The sequence below is a fragment of the Rhinoderma darwinii genome, assembly GCF_050947455.1.
Source record: "Rhinoderma darwinii isolate aRhiDar2 chromosome 5 unlocalized genomic scaffold, aRhiDar2.hap1 SUPER_5_unloc_47, whole genome shotgun sequence".
In the NCBI taxonomy this organism is placed as follows: domain Eukaryota; kingdom Metazoa; phylum Chordata; class Amphibia; order Anura; family Rhinodermatidae; genus Rhinoderma; species Rhinoderma darwinii.
Window position 1 is genome coordinate 135,518 of NW_027461806.1, and position 25,428 is coordinate 160,945.

The 25,428-nt window shown below is 47.8% G+C and overlaps 17 non-coding genes across 17 annotated transcripts; all 17 read right to left on the reverse strand.

Moving 5' to 3' along the window:
* Window positions 1-643: 643 nt before the first annotated feature.
* LOC142695541 (U2 spliceosomal RNA) lies at window positions 644-834 on the reverse strand. The gene has a single exon (XR_012863647.1). It is a non-coding gene; the product is annotated as a U2 spliceosomal RNA (small nuclear RNA).
* A 1,272-nt stretch (window positions 835-2,106) lies between these two features.
* Window positions 2,107-2,297, reverse strand: LOC142695053 (U2 spliceosomal RNA). The gene has a single exon (XR_012863206.1). It is a non-coding gene; the product is annotated as a U2 spliceosomal RNA (small nuclear RNA).
* A 1,288-nt stretch (window positions 2,298-3,585) lies between these two features.
* LOC142695054 (U2 spliceosomal RNA) lies at window positions 3,586-3,776 on the reverse strand. Its single transcript, XR_012863207.1, has one exon. It is a non-coding gene; the product is annotated as a U2 spliceosomal RNA (small nuclear RNA).
* Window positions 3,777-5,072: 1,296 nt separating this feature from the next.
* Window positions 5,073-5,263, reverse strand: LOC142695056 (U2 spliceosomal RNA). The gene has a single exon (XR_012863209.1). It is a non-coding gene; the product is annotated as a U2 spliceosomal RNA (small nuclear RNA).
* Window positions 5,264-6,535: 1,272 nt separating this feature from the next.
* LOC142695057 (U2 spliceosomal RNA) lies at window positions 6,536-6,726 on the reverse strand. The gene has a single exon (XR_012863210.1). It is a non-coding gene; the product is annotated as a U2 spliceosomal RNA (small nuclear RNA).
* Window positions 6,727-8,018: 1,292 nt separating this feature from the next.
* On the reverse strand, window positions 8,019-8,209 carry LOC142695058 (U2 spliceosomal RNA). Its single transcript, XR_012863211.1, has one exon. It is a non-coding gene; the product is annotated as a U2 spliceosomal RNA (small nuclear RNA).
* A 1,308-nt stretch (window positions 8,210-9,517) lies between these two features.
* LOC142695060 (U2 spliceosomal RNA) lies at window positions 9,518-9,708 on the reverse strand. Its single transcript, XR_012863212.1, has one exon. It is a non-coding gene; the product is annotated as a U2 spliceosomal RNA (small nuclear RNA).
* Window positions 9,709-11,007: 1,299 nt separating this feature from the next.
* On the reverse strand, window positions 11,008-11,198 carry LOC142695061 (U2 spliceosomal RNA). The gene has a single exon (XR_012863213.1). It is a non-coding gene; the product is annotated as a U2 spliceosomal RNA (small nuclear RNA).
* A 1,294-nt stretch (window positions 11,199-12,492) lies between these two features.
* On the reverse strand, window positions 12,493-12,684 carry LOC142695561 (U2 spliceosomal RNA). Its single transcript, XR_012863665.1, has one exon. It is a non-coding gene; the product is annotated as a U2 spliceosomal RNA (small nuclear RNA).
* Window positions 12,685-13,991: 1,307 nt separating this feature from the next.
* LOC142695062 (U2 spliceosomal RNA) lies at window positions 13,992-14,182 on the reverse strand. Its single transcript, XR_012863214.1, has one exon. It is a non-coding gene; the product is annotated as a U2 spliceosomal RNA (small nuclear RNA).
* Window positions 14,183-15,475: 1,293 nt separating this feature from the next.
* LOC142695063 (U2 spliceosomal RNA) lies at window positions 15,476-15,666 on the reverse strand. The gene has a single exon (XR_012863215.1). It is a non-coding gene; the product is annotated as a U2 spliceosomal RNA (small nuclear RNA).
* Window positions 15,667-16,945: 1,279 nt separating this feature from the next.
* On the reverse strand, window positions 16,946-17,136 carry LOC142695064 (U2 spliceosomal RNA). The gene has a single exon (XR_012863216.1). It is a non-coding gene; the product is annotated as a U2 spliceosomal RNA (small nuclear RNA).
* A 1,253-nt stretch (window positions 17,137-18,389) lies between these two features.
* Window positions 18,390-18,580, reverse strand: LOC142695065 (U2 spliceosomal RNA). The gene has a single exon (XR_012863217.1). It is a non-coding gene; the product is annotated as a U2 spliceosomal RNA (small nuclear RNA).
* Window positions 18,581-19,872: 1,292 nt separating this feature from the next.
* Window positions 19,873-20,063, reverse strand: LOC142695066 (U2 spliceosomal RNA). Its single transcript, XR_012863218.1, has one exon. It is a non-coding gene; the product is annotated as a U2 spliceosomal RNA (small nuclear RNA).
* Window positions 20,064-21,343: 1,280 nt separating this feature from the next.
* LOC142695068 (U2 spliceosomal RNA) lies at window positions 21,344-21,534 on the reverse strand. The gene has a single exon (XR_012863220.1). It is a non-coding gene; the product is annotated as a U2 spliceosomal RNA (small nuclear RNA).
* Window positions 21,535-22,810: 1,276 nt separating this feature from the next.
* Window positions 22,811-23,001, reverse strand: LOC142695069 (U2 spliceosomal RNA). The gene has a single exon (XR_012863221.1). It is a non-coding gene; the product is annotated as a U2 spliceosomal RNA (small nuclear RNA).
* A 1,304-nt stretch (window positions 23,002-24,305) lies between these two features.
* LOC142695071 (U2 spliceosomal RNA) lies at window positions 24,306-24,496 on the reverse strand. The gene has a single exon (XR_012863222.1). It is a non-coding gene; the product is annotated as a U2 spliceosomal RNA (small nuclear RNA).
* Window positions 24,497-25,428: the final 932 nt, after the last annotated feature.

Below are 25,428 nucleotides of genomic sequence, written 5' to 3' on the forward strand. Positions count from 1 at the left end.
CATCCACCAACTTTACAGACAACTTCTCCTTGCTCCTACAACCTCCATCCTTGCACAGTTTGTTATTCTTCTAGGTAACATAGTAACAAATCCAAATTGCTGCTCTCTTTGTAGGCAAGCAAGGCTTTGTTGCAACTGCAATTCTTACTTCTTCTTGAAATGTAGGGACGACAGTACATTCCATCACATCCATCTAGTGTACACAGGTAGGTCCATTGTGGCGGGCAGGCGAGCGGGCGGGCTGCTTTATTGGCTGTTTGCTGTTCCCCTACTCCACTCCACTATTTGACTGTTGTGCTGCATCAATCAATCAATCAATCAATCAATCAATCAATCAATCAATCAGTGGCTGGCTCAGGTGCAGCTCTTTAACTTACCTAAAAGGGAGGGCGGAGAGAAGACAAGGAAGGTGAATGAGGTGTTCCAATGTGAAATGCCGGAAACACAGAAACACAGACGACACACAACAAGAGGTGGCAATCTATTCATTAATTGCATTTAATCAATGAGCTCATTATCACTCATGCATTGTCCAACAGGTGTTGAAATAATGGGATTAAAAGGGGAGATCCCTTCAGAAAGACAGAAACAATAGCAAAGACAAAAAACACTTTTGGAATCTGCTTTTAGTCAACACATAAGGAAAGGGTGCTCCGGTCCTGGAAATACTGCAATACCAGGTCAATGCGTGGAGTGGACAGAGCAAGCTCTATTTCCATCTCCCTGTTCTAAAAATCCATTTAATATATGGTCCCCAGATAGGGGACGTATCAGATATTAAACTGATAAGAACAGATACTACACTTGATCTTAGCCAAAAGGCCGAGAAGCGATAACCCGAACGGGCCGCGCGTTGCCCGAGCCTGCCCGATACTGCTGTTCAGCCCTTGCAGCGATTCAGCCTACTTCTAGGCAATTCCATGGGGCCCTGCAGGCTCACACACTCACAGCTACACGGGAGGTGAATAAAGGCCGGAGAGGAAGCCAGACAGGATTTGCTTCTTTTGCTTGCACCACAATGCAGTGCTGAAAGAGGAGGAATCTACATAAAAACGCCTTCCTGGCAACGCCCAAATGCCCTGCTGCCATGCAGATAAACACTGGCAGCGGCAGCAAGTGCATGCCCACAGCCACCCCTTGTTCCTTCACACCTTGTATGAGCTGTAATCCAGTCCAGTCCAGTGCTGCCTGCTGAGCAGCACTGACCAACACTGCCTGGGCCCAGGCTTTTATCTCTGAGGCCCCATTATGATGTCAGAAAGCTGGCTCTGGAATCCTGAGGGCTCCACTATGACACGTGCAAAGTTCCGTCTGAACTTTATATAAGACGGTGAGGCTCAGTCAGTCACTCAGTGTTGCCTGAGAGGGCAACACTGCAACAGCCGGCCGCCAGGCTGTCTTTTTTTTGCACAGCTAGTTGCCTCCAGGAGGCCACAAGAGGGAGACAAGGGACTGCAAAATGGAAAATAGGCATCCACCAACTTTACAGACAACTTCTCCTTGCTCCTACAACCTCCATCCTTGCACAGTTTGTTATTCTTCTAGGTAACATAGTAACAAATCCAAATTGCTGCTCTCTTTGTAGGCAAGCAAGGCTTTGTTGCAACTGCAATTCTTACTTCTTCTTGAAATGTAGGGACGACAGTACATTCCATCACATCCATCTAGTGTACACAGGTAGGTCCATTGTGGCGGGCAGGCGAGCGGGCGGGCTGCTTTATTGGCTGTTTGCTGTTCCCCTACTCCACTCCACTATTTGACTGTTGTGCTGCATCAATCAATCAATCAATCAATCAATCAATCAATCAGTGGCTGGCTCAGGTGCAGCTCTTTAACTTACCTAAAAGGGAGGGCGGAGAGAAGACAAGGAAGGTGAATGAGGTGTTCCAATGTGAAATGCCGGAAACACAGAAACACAGACGACACACAACAAGAGGTGGCAATCTATTCATTAATTGCATTTAATCAATTAGCTCATTATCACTCATGCATTGTCCAACAGGTGTTGAAATAATGGGATTAAAAGGGGAGATCCCTTCAGAAAGACAGAAACAATAGCAAAGACAAAAAACACTTTTGGAATCTGCTTTTAGTCAACACATAAGGAAAGGGTGCACCGGTCCTGGAAATACTGCAATACCAGGTCAATGCGTGGAGTGGACAGAGCAAGCTCTATTTCCATCTCCCTGTTCTAAAAATCCATTTAATATATGGTCCCCAGATAGGGGACGTATCAGATATTAAACTGATAAGAACAGATACTACACTTGATCTTAGCCAAAAGGCCGAGAAGCGATAACCCGAACGGGCCGCGCGTTGCCCGAGCCTGCCCGATACTGCTGTTCAGCCCTTGCAGCGATTCAGCCTACTTCTAGGCAATTCCATGGGGCCCTGCAGGCTCACACACTCACAGCTACACGGGAGGTGAATAAAGGCCGGAGAGGAAGCCAGACAGGATTTGCTTCTTTTGCTTGCACCACAATGCAGTGCTGAAAGAGGAGGAATCTACATAAAAACGCCTTCCTGGCAACGCCCAAATGCCCTGCTGCCATGCAGATAAACACTGGCAGCGGCAGCAAGTGCATGCCCACAGCCACCCCTTGTTCCTTCACACCTTGTATCAGCTGTAATCCAGTCCAGTCCAGTGCTGCCTGCTGAGCAGCACTGACCAACACTGCCTGGGCCCAGGCTTTTATCTCTGAGGCCCCATTATGATGTCAGAAAGCTGGCTCTGGAATCCTGAGGGCTCCACTATGACACGTGCAAAGTTCCGTCTGAACTTTATATAAGACGGTGAGGCTCAGTCAGTCACTCAGTGTTGCCTGAGAGGGCAACACTGCAACAGCCGGCCGCCAGGCTGTCTTTTTTTTGCACAGCTAGTTGCCTCCAGGAGGCCACAAGAGGGAGACAAGGGACTGCAAAATGGAAAATAGGCATCCACCAACTTTACAGACAACTTCTCCTTGCTCCTACAACCTCCATCCTTGCACAGTTTGTTATTCTTCTAGGTAACATAGTAACAAATCCAAATTGCTGCTCTCTTTGTAGGCAAGCAAGGCTTTGTTGCAACTGCAATTCTTACTTCTTCTTGAAATGTAGGGACGACAGTACATTCCATCACATCCATCTAGTGTACACAGGTAGGTCCATTGTGGCGGGCAGGCGAGCGGGCGGGCTGCTTTATTGGCTGTTTGCTGTTCCCCTACTCCACTCCACTATTTGACTGTTGTGCTGCATCAATCAATCAATCAATCAATCAATCAATCAATCAATCAATCAATCAATCAGTGGCTGGCTCAGGTGCAGCTCTTTAACTTACCTAAAAGGGAGGGCGGAGAGAAGACAAGGAAGGTGAATGAGGTGTTCCAATGTGAAATGCCGGAAACACAGAAACACAGACGACACACAACAAGAGGTGGCAATCTATTCATTAATTGCATTTAATCAATGAGCTCATTATCACTCATGCATTGTCCAACAGGTGTTGAAATAATGGGATTAAAAGGGGAGATCCCTTCAGAAAGACAGAAACAATAGCAAAGACAAAAAACACTTTTGGAATCTGCTTTTAGTCAACACATAAGGAAAGGGTGCACCGGTCCTGGAAATACTGCAATACCAGGTCAATGCGTGGAGTGGACAGAGCAAGCTCTATTTCCATCTCCCTGTTCTAAAAATCCATTTAATATATGGTCCCCAGATAGGGGACGTATCAGATATTAAACTGATAAGAACAGATACTACACTTGATCTTAGCCAAAAGGCCGAGAAGCGATAACCCGAACGGGCCGCGCGTTGCCCGAGCCTGCCCGATACTGCTGTTCAGCCCTTGCAGCGATTCAGCCTACTTCTAGGCAATTCCATGGGGCCCTGCAGGCTCACACACTCACAGCTACACGGGAGGTGAATAAAGGCCGGAGAGGAAGCCAGACAGGATTTGCTTCTTTTGCTTGCACCACAATGCAGTGCTGAAAGAGGAGGAATCTACATAAAAACGCCTTCCTGGCAACGCCCAAATGCCCTGCTGCCATGCAGATAAACACTGGCAGCGGCAGCAAGTGCATGCCCACAGCCACCCCTTGTTCCTTCACACCTTGTATCAGCTGTAATCCAGTCCAGTCCAGTGCTGCCTGCTGAGCAGCACTGACCAACACTGCCTGGGCCCAGGCTTTTATCTCTGAGGCCCGATTATGATGTCAGAAAGCTGGCTCTGGAATCCTGAGGGCTCCACTATGACACGTGCAAAGTTCCGTCTGAACTTTATATAAGACGGTGAGGCTCAGTCAGTCACTCAGTGTTGCCTGAGAGGGCAACACTGCAACAGCCGGCCGCCAGGCTGTCTTTTTTTTGCACAGCTAGTTGCCTCCAGGAGGCCACAAGAGGGAGACAAGGGACTGCAAAATGGAAAATAGGCATCCACCAACTTTACAGACAACTTCTCCTTGCTCCTACAACCTCCATCCTTGCACAGTTTGTTATTCTTCTAGGTAACATAGTAACAAATCCAAATTGCTGCTCTCTTTGTAGGCAAGCAAGGCTTTGTTGCAACTGCAATTCTTACTTCTTCTTGAAATGTAGGGACGACAGTACATTCCATCACATCCATCTAGTGTACACAGGTAGGTCCATTGTGGCGGGCAGGCGAGCGGGCGGGCTGCTTTATTGGCTGTTTGCTGTTCCCCTACTCCACTCCACTATTTGACTGTTGTGCTGCATCAATCAATCAATCAATCAATCAATCAATCAATCAATCAATCAATCAATCAATCAATCAGTGGCTGGCTCAGGTGCAGCTCTTTAACTTACCTAAAAGGGAGGGCGGAGAGAAGACAAGGAAGGTGAATGAGGTGTTCCAATGTGAAATGCCGGAAACACAGAAACACAGACGACACACAACAAGAGGTGGCAATCTATTCATTAATTGCATTTAATCAATGAGCTCATTATCACTCATGCATTGTCCAACAGGTGTTGAAATAATGGGATTAAAAGGGGAGATCCCTTCAGAAAGACAGAAACAATAGCAAAGACAAAAAACACTTTTGGAATCTGCTTTTAGTCAACACATAAGGAAAGGGTGCACCGGTCCTGGAAATACTGCAATACCAGGTCAATGCGTGGAGTGGACAGAGCAAGCTCTATTTCCATCTCCCTGTTCTAAAAATCCATTTAATATATGGTCCCCAGATAGGGGACGTATCAGATATTAAACTGATAAGAACAGATACTACACTTGATCTTAGCCAAAAGGCCGAGAAGCGATAACCCGAACGGGCCGCGCGTTGCCCGAGCCTGCCCGATACTGCTGTTCAGCCCTTGCAGCGATTCAGCCTACTTCTAGGCAATTCCATGGGGCCCTGCAGGCTCACACACTCACAGCTACACGGGAGGTGAATAAAGGCCGGAGAGGAAGCCAGACAGGATTTGCTTCTTTTGCTTGCACCACAATGCAGTGCTGAAAGAGGAGGAATCTACATAAAAACGCCTTCCTGGCAACGCCCAAATGCCCTGCTGCCATGCAGATAAACACTGGCAGCGGCAGCAAGTGCATGCCCACAGCCACCCCTTGTTCCTTCACACCTTGTATGAGCTGTAATCCAGTCCAGTCCAGTGCTGCCTGCTGAGCAGCACTGACCAACACTGCCTGGGCCCAGGCTTTTATCTCTGAGGCCCCATTATGATGTCAGAAAGCTGGCTCTGGAATCCTGAGGGCTCCACTATGACACGTGCAAAGTTCCGTCTGAACTTTATATAAGACGGTGAGGCTCAGTCAGTCACTCAGTGTTGCCTGAGAGGGCAACACTGCAACAGCCGGCCGCCAGGCTGTCTTTTTTTTGCACAGCTAGTTGCCTCCAGGAGGCCACAAGAGGGAGACAAGGGACTGCAAAATGGAAAATAGGCATCCACCAACTTTACAGACAACTTCTCCTTGCTCCTACAACCTCCATCCTTGCACAGTTTGTTATTCTTCTAGGTAACATAGTAACAAATCCAAATTGCTGCTCTCTTTGTAGGCAAGCAAGGCTTTGTTGCAACTGCAATTCTTACTTCTTCTTGAAATGTAGGGACGACAGTACATTCCATCACATCCATCTAGTGTACACAGGTAGGTCCATTGTGGCGGGCAGGCGAGCGGGCGGGCTGCTTTATTGGCTGTTTGCTGTTCCCCTACTCCACTCCACTATTTGACTGTTGTGCTGCATCAATCAATCAATCAATCAATCAATCAATCAATCAGTGGCTGGCTCAGGTGCAGCTCTTTAACTTACCTAAAAGGGAGGGCGGAGAGAAGACAAGGAAGGTGAATGAGGTGTTCCAATGTGAAATGCCGGAAACACAGAAACACAGACGACACACAACAAGAGGTGGCAATCTATTCATTAATTGCATTTAATCAATTAGCTCATTATCACTCATGCATTGTCCAACAGGTGTTGAAATAATGGGATTAAAAGGGGAGATCCCTTCAGAAAGACAGAAACAATAGCAAAGACAAAAAACACTTTTGGAATCTGCTTTTAGTCAACACATAAGGAAAGGGTGCACCGGTCCTGGAAATACTGCAATACCAGGTCAATGCGTGGAGTGGACAGAGCAAGCTCTATTTCCATCTCCCTGTTCTAAAAATCCATTTAATATATGGTCCCCAGATAGGGGACGTATCAGATATTAAACTGATAAGAACAGATACTACACTTGATCTTAGCCAAAAGGCCGAGAAGCGATAACCCGAACGGGCCGCGCGTTGCCCGAGCCTGCCCGATACTGCTGTTCAGCCCTTGCAGCGATTCAGCCTACTTCTAGGCAATTCCATGGGGCCCTGCAGGCTCACACACTCACAGCTACACGGGAGGTGAATAAAGGCCGGAGAGGAAGCCAGACAGGATTTGCTTCTTTTGCTTGCACCACAATGCAGTGCTGAAAGAGGAGGAATCTACATAAAAACGCCTTCCTGGCAACGCCCAAATGCCCTGCTGCCATGCAGATAAACACTGGCAGCGGCAGCAAGTGCATGCCCACAGCCACCCCTTGTTCCTTCACACCTTGTATCAGCTGTAATCCAGTCCAGTCCAGTGCTGCCTGCTGAGCAGCACTGACCAACACTGCCTGGGCCCAGGCTTTTATCTCTGAGGCCCCATTATGATGTCAGAAAGCTGGCTCTGGAATCCTGAGGGCTCCACTATGACACGTGCAAAGTTCCGTCTGAACTTTATATAAGACGGTGAGGCTCAGTCAGTCACTCAGTGTTGCCTGAGAGGGCAACACTGCAACAGCCGGCCGCCAGGCTGTCTTTTTTTTGCACAGCTAGTTGCCTCCAGGAGGCCACAAGAGGGAGACAAGGGACTGCAAAATGGAAAATAGGCATCCACCAACTTTACAGACAACTTCTCCTTGCTCCTACAACCTCCATCCTTGCACAGTTTGTTATTCTTCTAGGTAACATAGTAACAAATCCAAATTGCTGCTCTCTTTGTAGGCAAGCAAGGCTTTGTTGCAACTGCAATTCTTACTTCTTCTTGAAATGTAGGGACGACAGTACATTCCATCACATCCATCTAGTGTACACAGGTAGGTCCATTGTGGCGGGCAGGCGAGCGGGCGGGCTGCTTTATTGGCTGTTTGCTGTTCCCCTACTCCACTCCACTATTTGACTGTTGTGCTGCATCAATCAATCAATCAATCAATCAATCAATCAATCAATCAATCAATCAATCAATCAGTGGCTGGCTCAGGTGCAGCTCTTTAACTTACCTAAAAGGGAGGGCGGAGAGAAGACAAGGAAGGTGAATGAGGTGTTCCAATGTGAAATGCCGGAAACACAGAAACACAGACGACACACAACAAGAGGTGGCAATCTATTCATTAATTGCATTTAATCAATGAGCTCATTATCACTCATGCATTGTCCAACAGGTGTTGAAATAATGGGATTAAAAGGGGAGATCCCTTCAGAAAGACAGAAACAATAGCAAAGACAAAAAACACTTTTGGAATCTGCTTTTAGTCAACACATAAGGAAAGGGTGCACCGGTCCTGGAAATACTGCAATACCAGGTCAATGCGTGGAGTGGACAGAGCAAGCTCTATTTCCATCTCCCTGTTCTAAAAATCCATTTAATATATGGTCCCCAGATAGGGGACGTATCAGATATTAAACTGATAAGAACAGATACTACACTTGATCTTAGCCAAAAGGCCGAGAAGCGATAACCCGAACGGGCCGCGCGTTGCCCGAGCCTGCCCGATACTGCTGTTCAGCCCTTGCAGCGATTCAGCCTACTTCTAGGCAATTCCATGGGGCCCTGCAGGCTCACACACTCACAGCTACACGGGAGGTGAATAAAGGCCGGAGAGGAAGCCAGACAGGATTTGCTTCTTTTGCTTGCACCACAATGCAGTGCTGAAAGAGGAGGAATCTACATAAAAACGCCTTCCTGGCAACGCCCAAATGCCCTGCTGCCATGCAGATAAACACTGGCAGCGGCAGCAAGTGCATGCCCACAGCCACCCCTTGTTCCTTCACACCTTGTATCAGCTGTAATCCAGTCCAGTCCAGTGCTGCCTGCTGAGCAGCACTGACCAACACTGCCTGGGCCCAGGCTTTTATCTCTGAGGCCCGATTATGATGTCAGAAAGCTGGCTCTGGAATCCTGAGGGCTCCACTATGACACGTGCAAAGTTCCGTCTGAACTTTATATAAGACGGTGAGGCTCAGTCAGTCACTCAGTGTTGCCTGAGAGGGCAACACTGCAACAGCCGGCCGCCAGGCTGTCTTTTTTTTGCACAGCTAGTTGCCTCCAGGAGGCCACAAGAGGGAGACAAGGGACTGCAAAATGGAAAATAGGCATCCACCAACTTTACAGACAACTTCTCCTTGCTCCTACAACCTCCATCCTTGCACAGTTTGTTATTCTTCTAGGTAACATAGTAACAAATCCAAATTGCTGCTCTCTTTGTAGGCAAGCAAGGCTTTGTTGCAACTGCAATTCTTACTTCTTCTTGAAATGTAGGGACGACAGTACATTCCATCACATCCATCTAGTGTACACAGGTAGGTCCATTGTGGCGGGCAGGCGAGCGGGCGGGCTGCTTTATTGGCTGTTTGCTGTTCCCCTACTCCACTCCACTATTTGACTGTTGTGCTGCATCAATCAATCAATCAATCAATCAATCAATCAATCAATCAATCAATTAATCAATCAATCAATCAATCAATCAGTGGCTGGCTCAGGTGCAGCTCTTTAACTTACCTAAAAGGGAGGGCGGAGAGAAGACAAGGAAGGTGAATGAGGTGTTCCAATGTGAAATGCCGGAAACAGAGAAACACAGACGACACACAACAAGAGGTGGCAATCTATTCATTAATTGCATTTAATCAATGAGCTCATTATCACTCATGCATTGTCCAACAGGTGTTGAAATAATGGGATTAAAAGGGGAGATCCCTTCAGAAAGACAGAAACAATAGCAAAGACAAAAAACACTTTTGGAATCTGCTTTTAGTCAACACATAAGGAAAGGGTGCACCGGTCCTGGAAATACTGCAATACCAGGTCAATGCGTGGAGTGGACAGAGCAAGCTCTATTTCCATCTCCCTGTTCTAAAAATCCATTTAATATATGGTCCCCAGATAGGGGACGTATCAGATATTAAACTGATAAGAACAGATACTACACTTGATCTTAGCCAAAAGGCCGAGAAGCGATAACCCGAACGGGCCGCGCGTTGCCCGAGCCTGCCCGATACTGCTGTTCAGCCCTTGCAGCGATTCAGCCTACTTCTAGGCAATTCCATGGGGCCCTGCAGGCTCACACACTCACAGCTACACGGGAGGTGAATAAAGGCCGGAGAGGAAGCCAGACAGGATTTGCTTCTTTTGCTTGCACCACAATGCAGTGCTGAAAGAGGAGGAATCTACATAAAAACGCCTTCCTGGCAACGCCCAAATGCCCTGCTGCCATGCAGATAAACACTGGCAGCGGCAGCAAGTGCATGCCCACAGCCACCCCTTGTTCCTTCACACCTTGTATCAGCTGTAATCCAGTCCAGTCCAGTGCTGCCTGCTGAGCAGCACTGACCAACACTGCCTGGGCCCAGGCTTTTATCTCTGAGGCCCCATTATGATGTCAGAAAGCTGGCTCTGGAATCCTGAGGGCTCCACTATGACACGTGCAAAGTTCCGTCTGAACTTTATATAAGACGGTGAGGCTCAGTCAGTCACTCAGTGTTGCCTGAGAGGGCAACACTGCAACAGCCGGCCGCCAGGCTGTCTTTTTTTTGCACAGCTAGTTGCCTCCAGGAGGCCACAAGAGGGAGACAAGGGACTGCAAAATGGAAAATAGGCATCCACCAACTTTACAGACAACTTCTCCTTGCTCCTACAACCTCCATCCTTGCACAGTTTGTTATTCTTCTAGGTAACATAGTAACAAATCCAAATTGCTGCTCTCTTTGTAGGCAAGCAAGGCTTTGTTGCAACTGCAATTCTTACTTCTTCTTGAAATGTAGGGACGACAGTACATTCCATCACATCCATCTAGTGTACACAGGTAGGTCCATTGTGGCGGGCAGGCGAGCGGGCGGGCTGCTTTATTGGCTGTTTGCTGTTCCCCTACTCCACTCCACTATTTGACTGTTGTGCTGCATCAATCAATCAATCAATCAATCAATCAATCAATCAATCAATCAATCAATCATCAATCAATCAGTGGCTGGCTCAGGTGCAGCTCTTTAACTTACCTAAAAGGGAGGGCGGAGAGAAGACAAGGAAGGTGAATGAGGTGTTCCAATGTGAAATGCCGGAAACACAGAAACACAGACGACACACAACAAGAGGTGGCAATCTATTCATTAATTGCATTTAATCAATGAGCTCATTATCACTCATGCATTGTCCAACAGGTGTTGATATAATGGGATTAAAAGGGGAGATCCCTTCAGAAAGACAGAAACAATAGCAAAGACAAAAAACACTTTTGGAATCTGCTTTTAGTCAACACATAAGGAAAGGGTGCACCGGTCCTGGAAATACTGCAATACCAGGTCAATGCGTGGAGTGGACAGAGCAAGCTCTATTTCCATCTCCCTGTTCTAAAAATCCATTTAATATATGGTCCCCAGATAGGGGACGTATCAGATATTAAACTGATAAGAACAGATACTACACTTGATCTTAGCCAAAAGGCCGAGAAGCGATAACCCGAACGGGCCGCGCGTTGCCCGAGCCTGCCCGATACTGCTGTTCAGCCCTTGCAGCGATTCAGCCTACTTCTAGGCAATTCCATGGGGCCCTGCAGGCTCACACACTCACAGCTACACGGGAGGTGAATAAAGGCCGGAGAGGAAGCCAGACAGGATTTGCTTCTTTTGCTTGCACCACAATGCAGTGCTGAAAGAGGAGGAATCTACATAAAAACGCCTTCCTGGCAACGCCCAAATGCCCTGCTGCCATGCAGATAAAACTGGCAGCGGCAGCAAGTGCATGCCCACAGCCACCCCTTGTTCCTTCACACCTTGTATCAGCTGTAATCCAGTCCAGTCCCAGTGCTGCCTGCTGAGCAGCACTGACCAACACTGCCTGGCCCAGGCTTTTATCTCTGAGGCCCCATTATGATGTCAGAAAGCTGGCTCTGGAATCCTGAGGGCTCCACTATGACACGTGCAAAGTTCTGTCTGAACTTTATATAAGACGGTGAGGCTCAGTCAGTCACTCAGTGTTGCCTGAGAGGGCAACACTGCAACAGGCCGGCCGCCAGGCGGTCTTTTTTTTGCACAGCTAGTTGCCTCCAGGAGGCCACAAGAGGGAGACAAGGGACTGCAAAATGGAAAATAGGCATCCACCAACTTTACAGACAACTTCTCCTTGCTCCTACAACCTCCATCCTTGCACAGTTTGTTATTCTTCTAGGTAAAATAGTAACAAATCCAAATTGCTGCTCTCTTTGTAGGCAAGGCAAGGCTTTGTTGCAACTGCAATTCTTACTTCTTCTTGAAATGTAGGGACGACAGTACATCCATCACACTCCATCTAGTGTACACAGGTAGGTCCATTGTGGCGGGCAGGCGAGCGGGCGGGCTGCTTTATTGGCTGTTTGCTGTTCCCCTACTCCACTCCACTATTTGACTGTTGTGCTGCATCAATCAATCAATCAATCAATCAATCAATCAATCAATCAATCAATCAATCAATCAGTGGCTGGCTCAGGTGCAGCTCTTTAACTTACCTAAAAGGGAGGGCGGAGAGAAGACAAGGAAGGTGAATGAGGTGTTCCAATGTGAAATGCCGGAAACACAGAAACACAGACGACACACACAAGAGGTGGCAATCTATTCATTAATTGGCATTTAATCAATGAGCTCATTATCACTCATGCATTGTCCAACAGGTGTTGAAATAATGGGATTAAAAGGGGAGATCCCTTCAGAAAGACAGAAACAATAGCAAAGACAAAAAACACTTTTGGAATCTGCTTTTAGTCAACACATAAGGAAAAGGGTGCACCGGTCCTGGAAATACTGCAATACCAGGTCAATGCGTGGAGTGGACAGAGCAAGCTCTATTTCCATCTCCCTGTTCTAAAAATCCATTTAATATATGGTCCCCAGATAGGGGACGTATCAGAATATTAAACTGATAAGAACAGATACTACACTTGATCTTAGCCAAAAGGCCGAGAAGCGATAACCCGAACGGGCCGCGCGTTGCCCGAGCCTGCCCGATACTGCTGTTCAGCCCTTGCAGCGATTCAGCCTGCTTCTAGGCAATTCCATGGGGCCCTGCAGGCTCACACACTCACAGCTACACGGGAGGTGAATAAAGGCGGAGAGGAAGCCAGACAGGATTTGCTTCTTTGCTTGCACCACAATGCAGTGCTGAAAGAGGAGGAATCTACATAAAAACGCCTTCCTGGCAACCCCAAATGCCCTGCTGCCATGCAGATAAACACTGGCAGCGGCAGCAAGTGCATGCCCACAGCCACCCCTTGTTCCTTCACACCTTGTTATCAGCTGTAATCCAGTCCAGTCCAGTGCTGCCTGCTGAGCAGCACTGACCAACACTGCCTGGGCCAGGCTTTTATCTCTGAGGCCCCATTATGAGTGTCAGAAAGCTGGCTCTGGAATCCTGAGGGCTCCTCCTATGACACGTGCAAAGTTCTGTCTGAACTTTATATAAGACGGTGAGGCTCAGTCAGTCACTCAGTGTTGCCTGAGAGGGCAACACTGCAACAGCCGGCCGCCAGGCTGTCTTTTTTTTGCACAGCTAGTTGCCTCCAGGAGGCCACAAGAGGGAGACAAGGGACTGCAAAATGGAAAATAGGCAACCACCAACTTTACAGACAACTTCTCCTTGCTCCTACAACCTCCATCCTTGCACAGTTTGTTATTCTTCTAGGTAACATAGTAACAAATCCAAATTGCTGCTCTCTTTGTAGGCAAGCAAGGCTTTGTTGCAACTGCAATTCTTACTTCTTCTTGAAATGTAGGGACGACAGTACATTCCATCACATCCATCTAGTGTACACAGGTAGGTCCATTGTGGCGGGCAGGCGAGCGGGCGGGCTGCTTTATTGGCTGTTTGCTGTTCCCCTACTCCACTCCACTATTTGACTGTTGTGCTGCATCAATCAATCAATCAATCAATCAATCAATCAATCAATCAATCAATCAATCAATCAATCAATCAATCAATCAGTGGCTGGCTCAGGTGCAGCTCTTTAACTTACCTAAAAGGGAGGGCGGAGAGAAGACAAGGAAGGTGAATGAGGTGTTCCAATGTGAAATGCCGGAAACACAGAAACACAGACGACACACAACAAGAGGTGGCAATCTATTCATTAATTGCATTTAATCAATGAGCTCATTATCACTCATGCATTGTCCAACAGGTGTTGAAATAATGGGATTAAAAGGGGAGATCCCTTCAGAAAGACAGAAACAATAGCAAAGACAAAAAACACTTTTGGAATCTGCTTTTAGTCAACACATAAGGAAAGGGTGCACCGGTCCTGGAAATACTGCAATACCAGGTCAATGCGTGGAGTGGACAGAGCAAGCTCTATTTCCATCTCCCTGTTCTAAAAATCCATTTAATATATGGTCCCCAGATAGGGGACGTATCAGATATTAAACTGATAAGAACAGATACTACACTTGATCTTAGCCAAAAGGCCGAGAAGCGATAACCCGAACGGGCCGCGCGTTGCCCGAGCCTGCCCGATACTGCTGTTCAGCCCTTGCAGCGATTCAGCCTACTTCTAGGCAATTCCATGGGGCCCTGCAGGCTCACACACTCACAGCTACACGGGAGGTGAATAAAGGCCGGAGAGGAAGCCAGACAGGATTTGCTTCTTTTGCTTGCACCACAATGCAGTGCTGAAAGAGGAGGAATCTACATAAAAACGCCTTCCTGGCAACGCCCAAATGCCCTGCTGCCATGCAGATAAACACTGGCAGCGGCAGCAAGTGCATGCCCACAGCCACCCCTTGTTCCTTCACACCTTGTATCAGCTGTAATCCAGTCCAGTCCAGTGCTGCCTGCTGAGCAGCACTGACCAACACTGCCTGGGCCCAGGCTTTTATCTCTGAGGCCCCATTATGATGTCAGAAAGCTGGCTCTGGAATCCTGAGGGCTCCACTATGACACGTGCAAAGTTCCGTCTGAACTTTATATAAGACGGTGAGGCTCAGTCAGTCACTCAGTGTTGCCTGAGAGGGCAACACTGCAACAGCCGGCCGCCAGGCTGTCTTTTTTTTGCACAGCTAGTTGCCTCCAGGAGGCCACAAGAGGGAGACAAGGGACTGCAAAATGGAAAATAGGCATCCACCAACTTTACAGACAACTTCTCCTTGCTCCTACAACCTCCATCCTTGCACAGTTTGTTATTCTTCTAGGTAACATAGTAACAAATCCAAATTGCTGCTCTCTTTGTAGGCAAGCAAGGCTTTGTTGCAACTGCAATTCTTACTTCTTCTTGAAATGTAGGGACGACAGTACATTCCATCACATCCATCTAGTGTACACAGGTAGGTCCATTGTGGCGGGCAGGCGAGCGGGCGGGCTGCTTTATTGGCTGTTTGCTGTTCCCCTACTCCACTCCACTATTTGACTGTTGTGCTCAATCAATGCATCAATCAATCAATCAATCAATCAATCAATCAATCAATCAATCAATCAGTGGCTGGCTCAGGTGCAGCTCTTTAACTTACCTAAAAGGGAGGGCGGAGAGAAGACAAGGAAGGTGAATGAGGTGTTCCAATGTGAAATGCCGGAAACACAGAAACACAGACGACACACAACAAGAGGTGGCAATCTATTCATTAATTGCATTTAATCAATGAGCTCATTATCACTCATGCATTGTCCAACAGGTGTTAGAAATAATGGGATTAAAAGGGGAGATCCCTTCAGAAAGACAGAAACAATAGCAAAGACAAAAAACACTTTTGGAATCTGCTTTTAGTCAACACATAAGGAAAGGGTGCACCGGTCCTGGAAATACTGCAATACCAGGTCAATGCGTGGAGTGGACAGAGCAAGCTCTATTTCCATCTCCCTGTTCTAAAAATCCATTTAATATATGGTCCCCAGATAGGGGACGTATCAGATATTAAACTGATAAGAACAGATACTACACTTGATCTTAGCCAAAAGGCCGAGAAGCGATAACCCGAACGGGCCGCGCGTTGCCCGAGCCTGCCCGATACTGCTGTTCAGCCCTTGCAGCGATTCAGCCTACTTCTAGGCAATTCCATGGGGCCCTGCAGGCTCACACACTCACAGCTACACGGGAGGTGAATAAAGGCCGGAGAGGAAGCCAGACAGGATTTGCTTCTTTTGCTTGCACCACAATGCAGTGCTGAAAGAGGAGGAATCTACATAAAAACGCCTTCCTGGCAACGCCCAAATGCCCTGCTGCCATGCAGATAAACACTGGCAGCGGCAGCAAGTGCATGCCCACAGCCACCCCTTGTTCCTTCACACCTTGTATCAGCTGTAATCCAGGTCCAGTCCAGTGCTGCCTGCTGAGCAGCACTGACCAACACTGCCTGGGCCCAGGCTTTTTATCTCTGAGGCCCCATTATGATGTCAGAAAGCTGGCTCTGGAATCCTGAGGGCTCCACTATGACACGTGCAAAGTTCCGTCTGAACTTTATATAAGACGGTGAGGCTCAGTCAGTCACTCAGTGTTGCCTGAGAGGGCAACACTGCAACAGCCGGCCGCCAGGCTGTCTTTTTTTTGCACAGCTAGTTGCCTCCAGGAGGCCACAAGAGGGAGACAAGGGACTGCAAAAATGGAAAATAGGCATCCACCAACTTTACAGACAACTTCTCCTTGCTCCTACAACCTCCATCCTTGCACAGTTTGTTATTCTTCTAGGTAACATAGTAACAAATCCAAATTGCTGCTCTCTTTGTAGGCAAGCAAGGCTTTGTTGCAACTGCAATTCTTACTTCTTCTTGAAATGTAGGGACGACAGTACATTCCATCACATCCATCTAGTGTACACAGGTAGGTCCATTGTGGCGGGCAGGCGAGCGGGCGGGCTGCTTTATTGGCTGTTTGCTGTTCCCCTACTCCACTCCACTATTTGACTGTTGTGCTGCATCAATCAATCAATCAATCAATCAATCAATCAATCAATCAGTGGCTGGCTCAGGTGCAGCTCTTTAACTTACCTAAAAGGGAGGGCGGAGAGAAGACAAGGAAGGTGAATGAGGTGTTCCAATGTGAAATGCCGGAAACACAGAAACACAGACGACACACAACAAGAGGTGGCAATCTATTCATTAATTGCATTTAATCAATGAGCTCATTATCCCTCATGCATTGTCCAACAGGTGTTGAAATAATGGGATTAAAAGGGGAGATCCCTTCAGAAAGACAGAAACAATAGCAAAGACAAAAAACACTTTTGGAATCTGCTTTTAGTCAACACATAAGGAAAGGGTGCACCGGTCCTGGAAATACTGCAATACCAGGTCAATGCGTGGAGTGGACAGAGCAAGCTCTATTTCCATCTCCCTGTTCTAAAAATCCATTTAATATATGGTCCCCAGATAGGGGACGTATCAGATATTAAACTGATAAGAACAGATACTACACTTGATCTTAGCCAAAAGGCCGAGAAGCGATAACCCGAACGGGCCGCGCGTTGCCCGAGCCTGCCCGATACTGCTGTTCAGCCCTTGCAGCGATTCAGCCTACTTCTAGGCAATTCCATGGGGCCCTGCAGGCTCACACACTCACAGCTACACGGGAGGTGAATAAAGGCCGGAGAGGAAGCCAGACAGGATTTGCTTCTTTTGCTTGCACCACAATGCAGTGCTGAAAGAGGAGGAATCTACATAAAAACGCCTTCCTGGCAACGCCCAAATGCCCTGCTGCCATGCAGATAAACACTGGCAGCGGCAGCAAGTGCATGCCCACAGCCACCCCTTGTTCCTTCACACCTTGTATCAGCTGTAATCCAGTCCAGTCCAGTGCTGCCTGCTGAGCAGCACTGACCAACACTGCCTGGGCCCAGGCTTTTATCTCTGAGGCCCCATTATGATGTCAGAAAGCTGGCTCTGGAATCCTGAGGGCTCCACTATGACACGTGCAAAGTTCCGTCTGAACTTTATATAAGACGGTGAGGCTCAGTCAGTCACTCAGTGTTGCCTGAGAGGGCAACACTGCAACAGCCGGCCGCCAGGCTGTCTTTTTTTTGCACAGCTAGTTGCCTCCAGGAGGCCACAAGAGGGAGACAAGGGACTGCAAAATGGAAAATAGGCATCCACCAACTTTACAGACAACTTCTCCTTGCTCCTACAACCTCCATCCTTGCACAGTTTGTTATTCTTCTAGGTAACATAGTAACAAATCCAAATTGCTGCTCTCTTTGTAGGCAAGCAAGGCTTTGTTGCAACTGCAATTCTTACTTCTTCTTGAAATGTAGGGACGACAGTATCCATTGTGGCGGGCAGGCGAGCGGGCGGGCTGCTTTATTGGCTGTTTGCTGTTCCCCTACTCCACTCCACTATTTGACTGTTGTGCTGCATCAATCAATCAATCAATCAATCAATCAATCAATCAATCAATCAATCAATCAGTGGCTGGCTCAGGTGCAGCTCTTTAACTTACCTAAAAGGGAGGGCGGAGAGAAGACAAGGAAGGTGAATGAGGTGTTCCAATGTGAAATGCCGGAAACACAGAAACACAGACGACACACAACAAGAGGTGGCAATCTATTCATTAATTGCATTTAATCAATGAGCTCATTATCACTCATGCATTGTCCAACAGGTGTTGAAATAATGGGATTAAAAGGGGAGATCCCTTCAGAAAGACAGAAACAATAGCAAAGACAAAAAACACTTTTGGAATCTGCTTTTAGTCAACACATAAGGAAAGGGTGCACCGGTCCTGGAAATACTGCAATACCAGGTCAATGCGTGGAGTGGACAGAGCAAGCTCTATTTCCATCTCCCTGTTCTAAAAATCCATTTAATATATGGTCCCCAGATAGGGGACGTATCAGATATTAAACTGATAAGAACAGATACTACACTTGATCTTAGCCAAAAGGCCGAGAAGCGATAACCCGAACGGGCCGCGCGTTGCCCGAGCCTGCCCGATACTGCTGTTCAGCCCTTGCAGCGATTCAGCCTACTTCTAGGCAATTCCATGGGGCCCTGCAGGCTCACACACTCACAGCTACACGGGAGGTGAATAAAGGCCGGAGAGGAAGCCAGACAGGATTTGCTTCTTTTGCTTGCACCACAATGCAGTGCTGAAAGAGGAGGAATCGACATAAAAACGCCTTCCTGGCAACGCCCAAATGCCCTGCTGCCATGCAGATAAACACTGGCAGCGGCAGCAAGTGCATGCCCACAGCCACCCCTTGTTCCTTCACACCTTGTATCAGCTGTAATCCAGTCCAGTCCAGTGCTGCCTGCTGAGCAGCACTGACCAACACTGCCTGGGCCCAGGCTTTTATCTCTGAGGCCCCATTATGATGTCAGAAAGCTGGCTCTGGAATCCTGAGGGCTCCACTATGACACGTGCAAAGTTCCGTCTGAACTTTATATAAGACGGTGAGGCTCAGTCAGTCACTCAGTGTTGCCTGAGAGGGCAACACTGCAACAGCCGGCCGCCAGGCTGTCTTTTTTTTGCACAGCTAGTTGCCTCCAGGAGGCCACAAGAGGGAGACAAGGGACTGCAAAATGGAAAATAGGCATCCACCAACTTTACAGACAACTTCTCCTTGCTCCTACAACCTCCATCCTTGCACAGTTTGTTATTCTTCTAGGTAACATAGTAACAAATCCAAATTGCTGCTCTCTTTGTAGGCAAGCAAGGCTTTGTTGCAACTGCAATTCTTACTTCTTCTTGAAATGTAGGGACGACAGTACATTCCATCACATCCATCTAGTGTACACAGGTAGGTCCATTGTGGCGGGCAGGCGAGCGGGCGGGCTGCTTTATTGGCTGTTTGCTGTTCCCCTACTCCACTCCACTATTTGACTGTTGTGCTGCATCAATCAATCAATCAATCAATCAATCAATCAATCAATCAATCAATCAATCAATCAGTGGCTGGCTCAGGTGCAGCTCTTTAACTTACCTAAAAGGGAGGGCGGAGAGAAGACAAGGAAGGTGAATGAGGTGTTCCAATGTGAAATGCCGGAAACACAGAAACACAGACGACACACAACAAGAGGTGGCAATCTATTCATTAATTGCATTTAATCAATGAGCTCATTATCACTCATGCATTGTCCAACAGGTGTTGAAATAATGGGATTAAAAGGGGAGATCCCTTCAGAAAGACAGAAACAATAGCAAAGACAAAAAACACTTTTGGAATCTGCTTTTAGTCAACACATAAGGAAAGGGTGCACCGGTCCTGGAAATACTGCAATACCAGGTCAATGCGTGGAGTGGACAGAGCAAGCTCTATTTCCATCTCCCTGTTCTAAAAATCCATTTAATATATGGTCCCCAGATAGGGGACGTATCAGATATTAAACTGATAAGAACAGATACTACACTTGATCTTAGCCAAAAGGCCGAGAAGCGATAACCCGAACGGGCCGCGCGTTGCCCGAGCCTGCCCGATACTGCTGTTCAGCCCTTGCAGCGATTCAGCCTACTTCTAGGCAATTCCATGGGGCCCTGCAGGCTCACACACTCACAGCTACACGGGAGGTGAATAAAGGCCGGAGAGGAAGCCAGACAGGATTTGCTTCTTTTGCTTGCACCACAATGCAGTGCTGAAAGAGGAGGAATCTACATAAAAACGCCTTCCTGGCAACGCCCAAATGCCCTGCTGCCATGCAGATAAACACTGGCAGCGGCAGCAAGTGCATGCCCACAGCCACCCCTTGTTCCTTCACACCTTGTATCAGCTGTAATCCAGTCCAGTCCAGTGCTGCCTGCTGAGCAGCACTGACCAACACTGCCTGGGCCCAGGCTTTTATCTCTGAGGCCCCATTATGATGTCAGAAAGCTGGCTCTGGAATCCTGAGGGCTCCACTATGACACGTGCAAAGTTCCGTTTGAACTTTATATAAGACGGTGAGGCTCAGTCAGTCACTCAGTGTTGCCTGAGAGGGCAACACTGCAACAGCCGGCCGCCAGGCTGTCTTTTTTTTGCACAGCTAGTTGCCTCCAGGAGGCCACAAGAGGGAGACAAGGGACTGCAAAATGGAAAATAGGCATCCACCAACTTTACAGACAACTTCTCCTTGCTCCTACAACCTCCATCCTTGCACAGTTTGTTATTCTTCTAGGTAACATAGTAACAAATCCAAATTGCTGCTCTCTTTGTAGGCAAGCAAGGCTTTGTTGCAACTGCAATTCTTACTTCTTCTTGAAATGTAGGGACGACAGTACATTCCATCACATCCATCTAGTGTACACAGGTAGGTCCATTGTGGCGGGCAGGCGAGCGGGCGGGCTGCTTTATTGGCTGTTTGCTGTTCCCCTACTCCACTCCACTATTTGACTGTTGTGCTGCATCAATCAATCAATCAATCAATCAATCAATCAATCAATCAATCAGTGGCTGGCTCAGGTGCAGCTCTTTAACTTACCTAAAAGGGAGGGCGGAGAGAAGACAAGGAAGGTGAATGAGGTGTTCCAATGTGAAATGCCGGAAACACAGAAACACAGACGACACACAACAAGAGGTGGCAATCTATTCATTAATTGCATTTAATCAATGAGCTCATTATCACTCATGCATTGTCCAACAGGTGTTGAAATAATGGGATTAAAAGGGGAGATCCCTTCAGAAAGACAGAAACAATAGCAAAGACAAAAAACACTTTTGGAATCTGCTTTTAGTCAACACATAAGGAAAGGGTGCACCGGTCCTGGAAATACTGCAATACCAGGTCAATGCGTGGAGTGGACAGAGCAAGCTCTATTTCCATCTCCCTGTTCTAAAAATCCATTTAATATATGGTCCCCAGATAGGGGACGTATCAGATATTAAACTGATAAGAACAGATACTACACTTGATCTTAGCCAAAAGGCCGAGAAGCGATAACCCGAACGGGCCGCGCGTTGCCCGAGCCTGCCCGATACTGCTGTTCAGCCCTTGCAGCGATTCAGCCTACTTCTAGGCAATTCCATGGGGCCCTGCAGGCTCACACACTCACAGCTACACGGGAGGTGAATAAAGGCCGGAGAGGAAGCCAGACAGGATTTGCTTCTTTTGCTTGCACCACAATGCAGTGCTGAAAGAGGAGGAATCTACATAAAAACGCCTTCCTGGCAACGCCCAAATGCCCTGCTGCCATGCAGATAAACACTGGCAGCGGCAGCAAGTGCATGCCCACAGCCACCCCTTGTTCCTTCACACCTTGTATCAGCTGTAATCCAGTCCAGTCCAGTGCTGCCTGCTGAGCAGCACTGACCAACACTGCCTGGGCCCAGGCTTTTATCTCTGAGGCCCCATTATGATGTCAGAAAGCTGGCTCTGGAATCCTGAGGGCTCCACTATGACACGTGCAAAGTTCCGTCTGAACTTTATATAAGACGGTGAGGCTCAGTCAGTCACTCAGTGTTGCCTGAGAGGGCAACACTGCAACAGCCGGCCGCCAGGCTGTCTTTTTTTTGCACAGCTAGTTGCCTCCAGGAGGCCACAAGAGGGAGACAAGGGACTGCAAAATGGAAAATAGGCATCCACCAACTTTACAGACAACTTCTCCTTGCTCCTACAACCTCCATCCTTGCACAGTTTGTTATTCTTCTAGGTAACATAGTAACAAATCCAAATTGCTGCTCTCTTTGTAGGCAAGCAAGGCTTTGTTGCAACTGCAATTCTTACTTCTTCTTGAAATGTAGGGACGACAGTACATTCCATCACATCCATCTAGTGTACACAGGTAGGTCCATTGTGGCGGGCAGGCGAGCGGGCGGGCTGCTTTATTGGCTGTTTGCTGTTCCCCTACTCCACTCCACTATTTGACTGTTGTGCTGCATCAATCAATCAATCAATCAATCAATCAATCAATCAATCAGTGGCTGGCTCAGGTGCAGCTCTTTAACTTACCTAAAAGGGAGGGCGGAGAGAAGACAAGGAAGGTGAATGAGGTGTTCCAATGTGAAATGCCGGAAACACAGAAACACAGACGACACACAACAAGAGGTGGCAATCTATTCATTAATTGCATTTAATCAATGAGCTCATTATCACTCATGCATTGTCCAACAGGTGTTGAAATAATGGGATTAAAAGGGGAGATCCCTTCAGAAAGACAGAAACAATAGCAAAGACAAAAAACACTTTTGGAATCTGCTTTTAGTCAACACATAAGGAAAGGGTGCACCGGTCCTGGAAATACTGCAATACCAGGTCAATGCGTGGAGTGGACAGAGCAAGCTCTATTTCCATCTCCCTGTTCTAAAAATCCATTTAATATATGGTCCCCAGATAGGGGACGTATCAGATATTAAACTGATAAGAACAGATACTACACTTGATCTTAGCCAAAAGGCCGAGAAGCGATAACCCGAACGGGCCGCGCGTTGCCCGAGCCTGCCCGATACTGCTGTTCAGCCCTTGCAGCGATTCAGCCTACTTCTAGGCAATTCCATGGGGCCCTGCAGGCTCACACACTCACAGCTACACGGGAGGTGAATAAAGGCCGGAGAGGAAGCCAGACAGGATTTGCTTCTTTTGCTTGCACCACAATGCAGTGCTGAAAGAGGAGGAATCTACATAAAAACGCCTTCCTGGCAACGCCCAAATGCCCTGCTGCCATGCAGATAAACACTGGCAGCGGCAGCAAGTGCATGCCCACAGCCACCCCTTGTTCCTTCACACCTTGTATCAGCTGTAATCCAGTCCAGTCCAGTGCTGCCTGCTGAGCAGCACTGACCAACACTGCCTGGGCCCAGGCTTTTATCTCTGAGGCCCCATTATGATGTCAGAAAGCTGGCTCTGGAATCCTGAGGGCTCCACTATGACACGTGCAAAGTTCCGTCTGAACTTTATATAAGACGGTGAGGCTCAGTCAGTCACTCAGTGTTGCCTGAGAGGGCAACACTGCAACAGCCGGCCGCCAGGCTGTCTTTTTTTTGCACAGCTAGTTGCCTCCAGGAGGCCACAAGAGGGAGACAAGGGACTGCAAAATGGAAAATAGGCATCCACCAACTTTACAGACAACTTCTCCTTGCTCCTACAACTGCTCCTACAACCTCCATCCTTGCACAGTTTGTTATTCTTCTAGGTAACATAGTAACAAATCCAAATTGCTGCTCTCTTTGTAGGCAAGCAAGGCTTTGTTGCAACTGCAATTCTTACTTCTTCTTGAAATGTAGGGACGACAGTACATTCCATCACATCCATCTAGTGTACACAGGTAGGTCCATTGTGGCGGGCAGGCGAGCGGGCGGGCTGCTTTATTGGCTGTTTGCTGTTCCCCTACTCCACTTCACTATTTGACTGTTGTGCTGCATCAATCAATCAATCAATCAATCAATCAATCAATCAATCAATCAATCAATCAATCAGTGGCTGGCTCAGGTGCAGCTCTTTAACTTACCTAAAAGGGAGGGCGGAGAGAAGACAAGGAAGGTGAATGAGGTGTTCCAATGTGAAATGCCGGAAACACAGAAACACAGACGACACACAACAAGAGGTGGCAATCTATTCATTAATTTCATTTAATCAATGAGCTCATTATCACTCATGCATTGTCCAACAGGTGTTGAAATAATGGGATTAAAAGGGGAGATCCCTTCAGAAAGACAGAAACAATAGCAAAGACAAAAAACACTTTTGGAATCTGCTTTTAGTCAACACATAAGGAAAGGGTGCACCGGTCCTGGAAATACTGCAATACCAGGTCAATGCGTGGAGTGGACAGAGCAAGCTCTATTTCCATCTCCCTGTTCTAAAAATCCATTTAATATATGGTCCCCAGATAGGGGACGTATCAGATATTAAACTGATAAGAACAGATACTACACTTGATCTTAGCCAAAAGGCCGAGAAGCGATAACCCGAACGGGCCGCGCGTTGCCCGAGCCTGCCCGATACTGCTGTTCAGCCCTTGCAGCGATTCAGCCTACTTCTAGGCAATTCCATGGGGCCCTGCAGGCTCACACACTCACAGCTACACGGGAGGTGAATAAAGGCCGGAGAGGAAGCCAGACAGGATTTGCTTCTTTTGCTTGCACCACAATGCAGTGCTGAAAGAGGAGGAATCTACATAAAAACGCCTTCCTGGCAACGCCCAAATGCCCTGCTGCCATGCAGATAAACACTGGCAGCGGCAGCAAGTGCATGCCCACAGCCACCCCTTGTTCCTTCACACCTTGTATCAGCTGTAATCCAGTCCAGTCCAGTGCTGCCTGCTGAGCAGCACTGACCAACACTGCCTGGGCCCAGGCTTTTATCTCTGAGGCCCCATTATGATGTCAGAAAGCTGGCTCTGGAATCCTGAGGGCTCCACTATGACACGTGCAAAGTTCCGTCTGAACTTTATATAAGACGGTGAGGCTCAGTCAGTCACTCAGTGTTGCCTGAGAGGGCAACACTGCAACAGCCGGCCGCCAGGCTGTCTTTTTTTTGCACAGCTAGTTGCCTCCAGGAGGCCACAAGAGGGAGACAAGGGACTGCAAAATGGAAAATAGGCATCCACCAACTTTACAGACAACTTCTCCTTGCTCCTACAACCTCCATCCTTGCACAGTTTGTTATTCTTCTAGGTAACATAGTAACAAATCCAAATTGCTGCTCTCTTTGTAGGCAAGCAAGGCTTTGTTGCAACTGCAATTCTTACTTCTTCTTGAAATGTAGGGACGACAGTACATTCCATCACATCCATCTAGTGTACACAGGTAGGTCCATTGTGGCGGGCAGGCGAGCGGGCGGGCTGCTTTATTGGCTGTTTGCTGTTCCCCTACTCCACTCCACTATTTGACTGTTG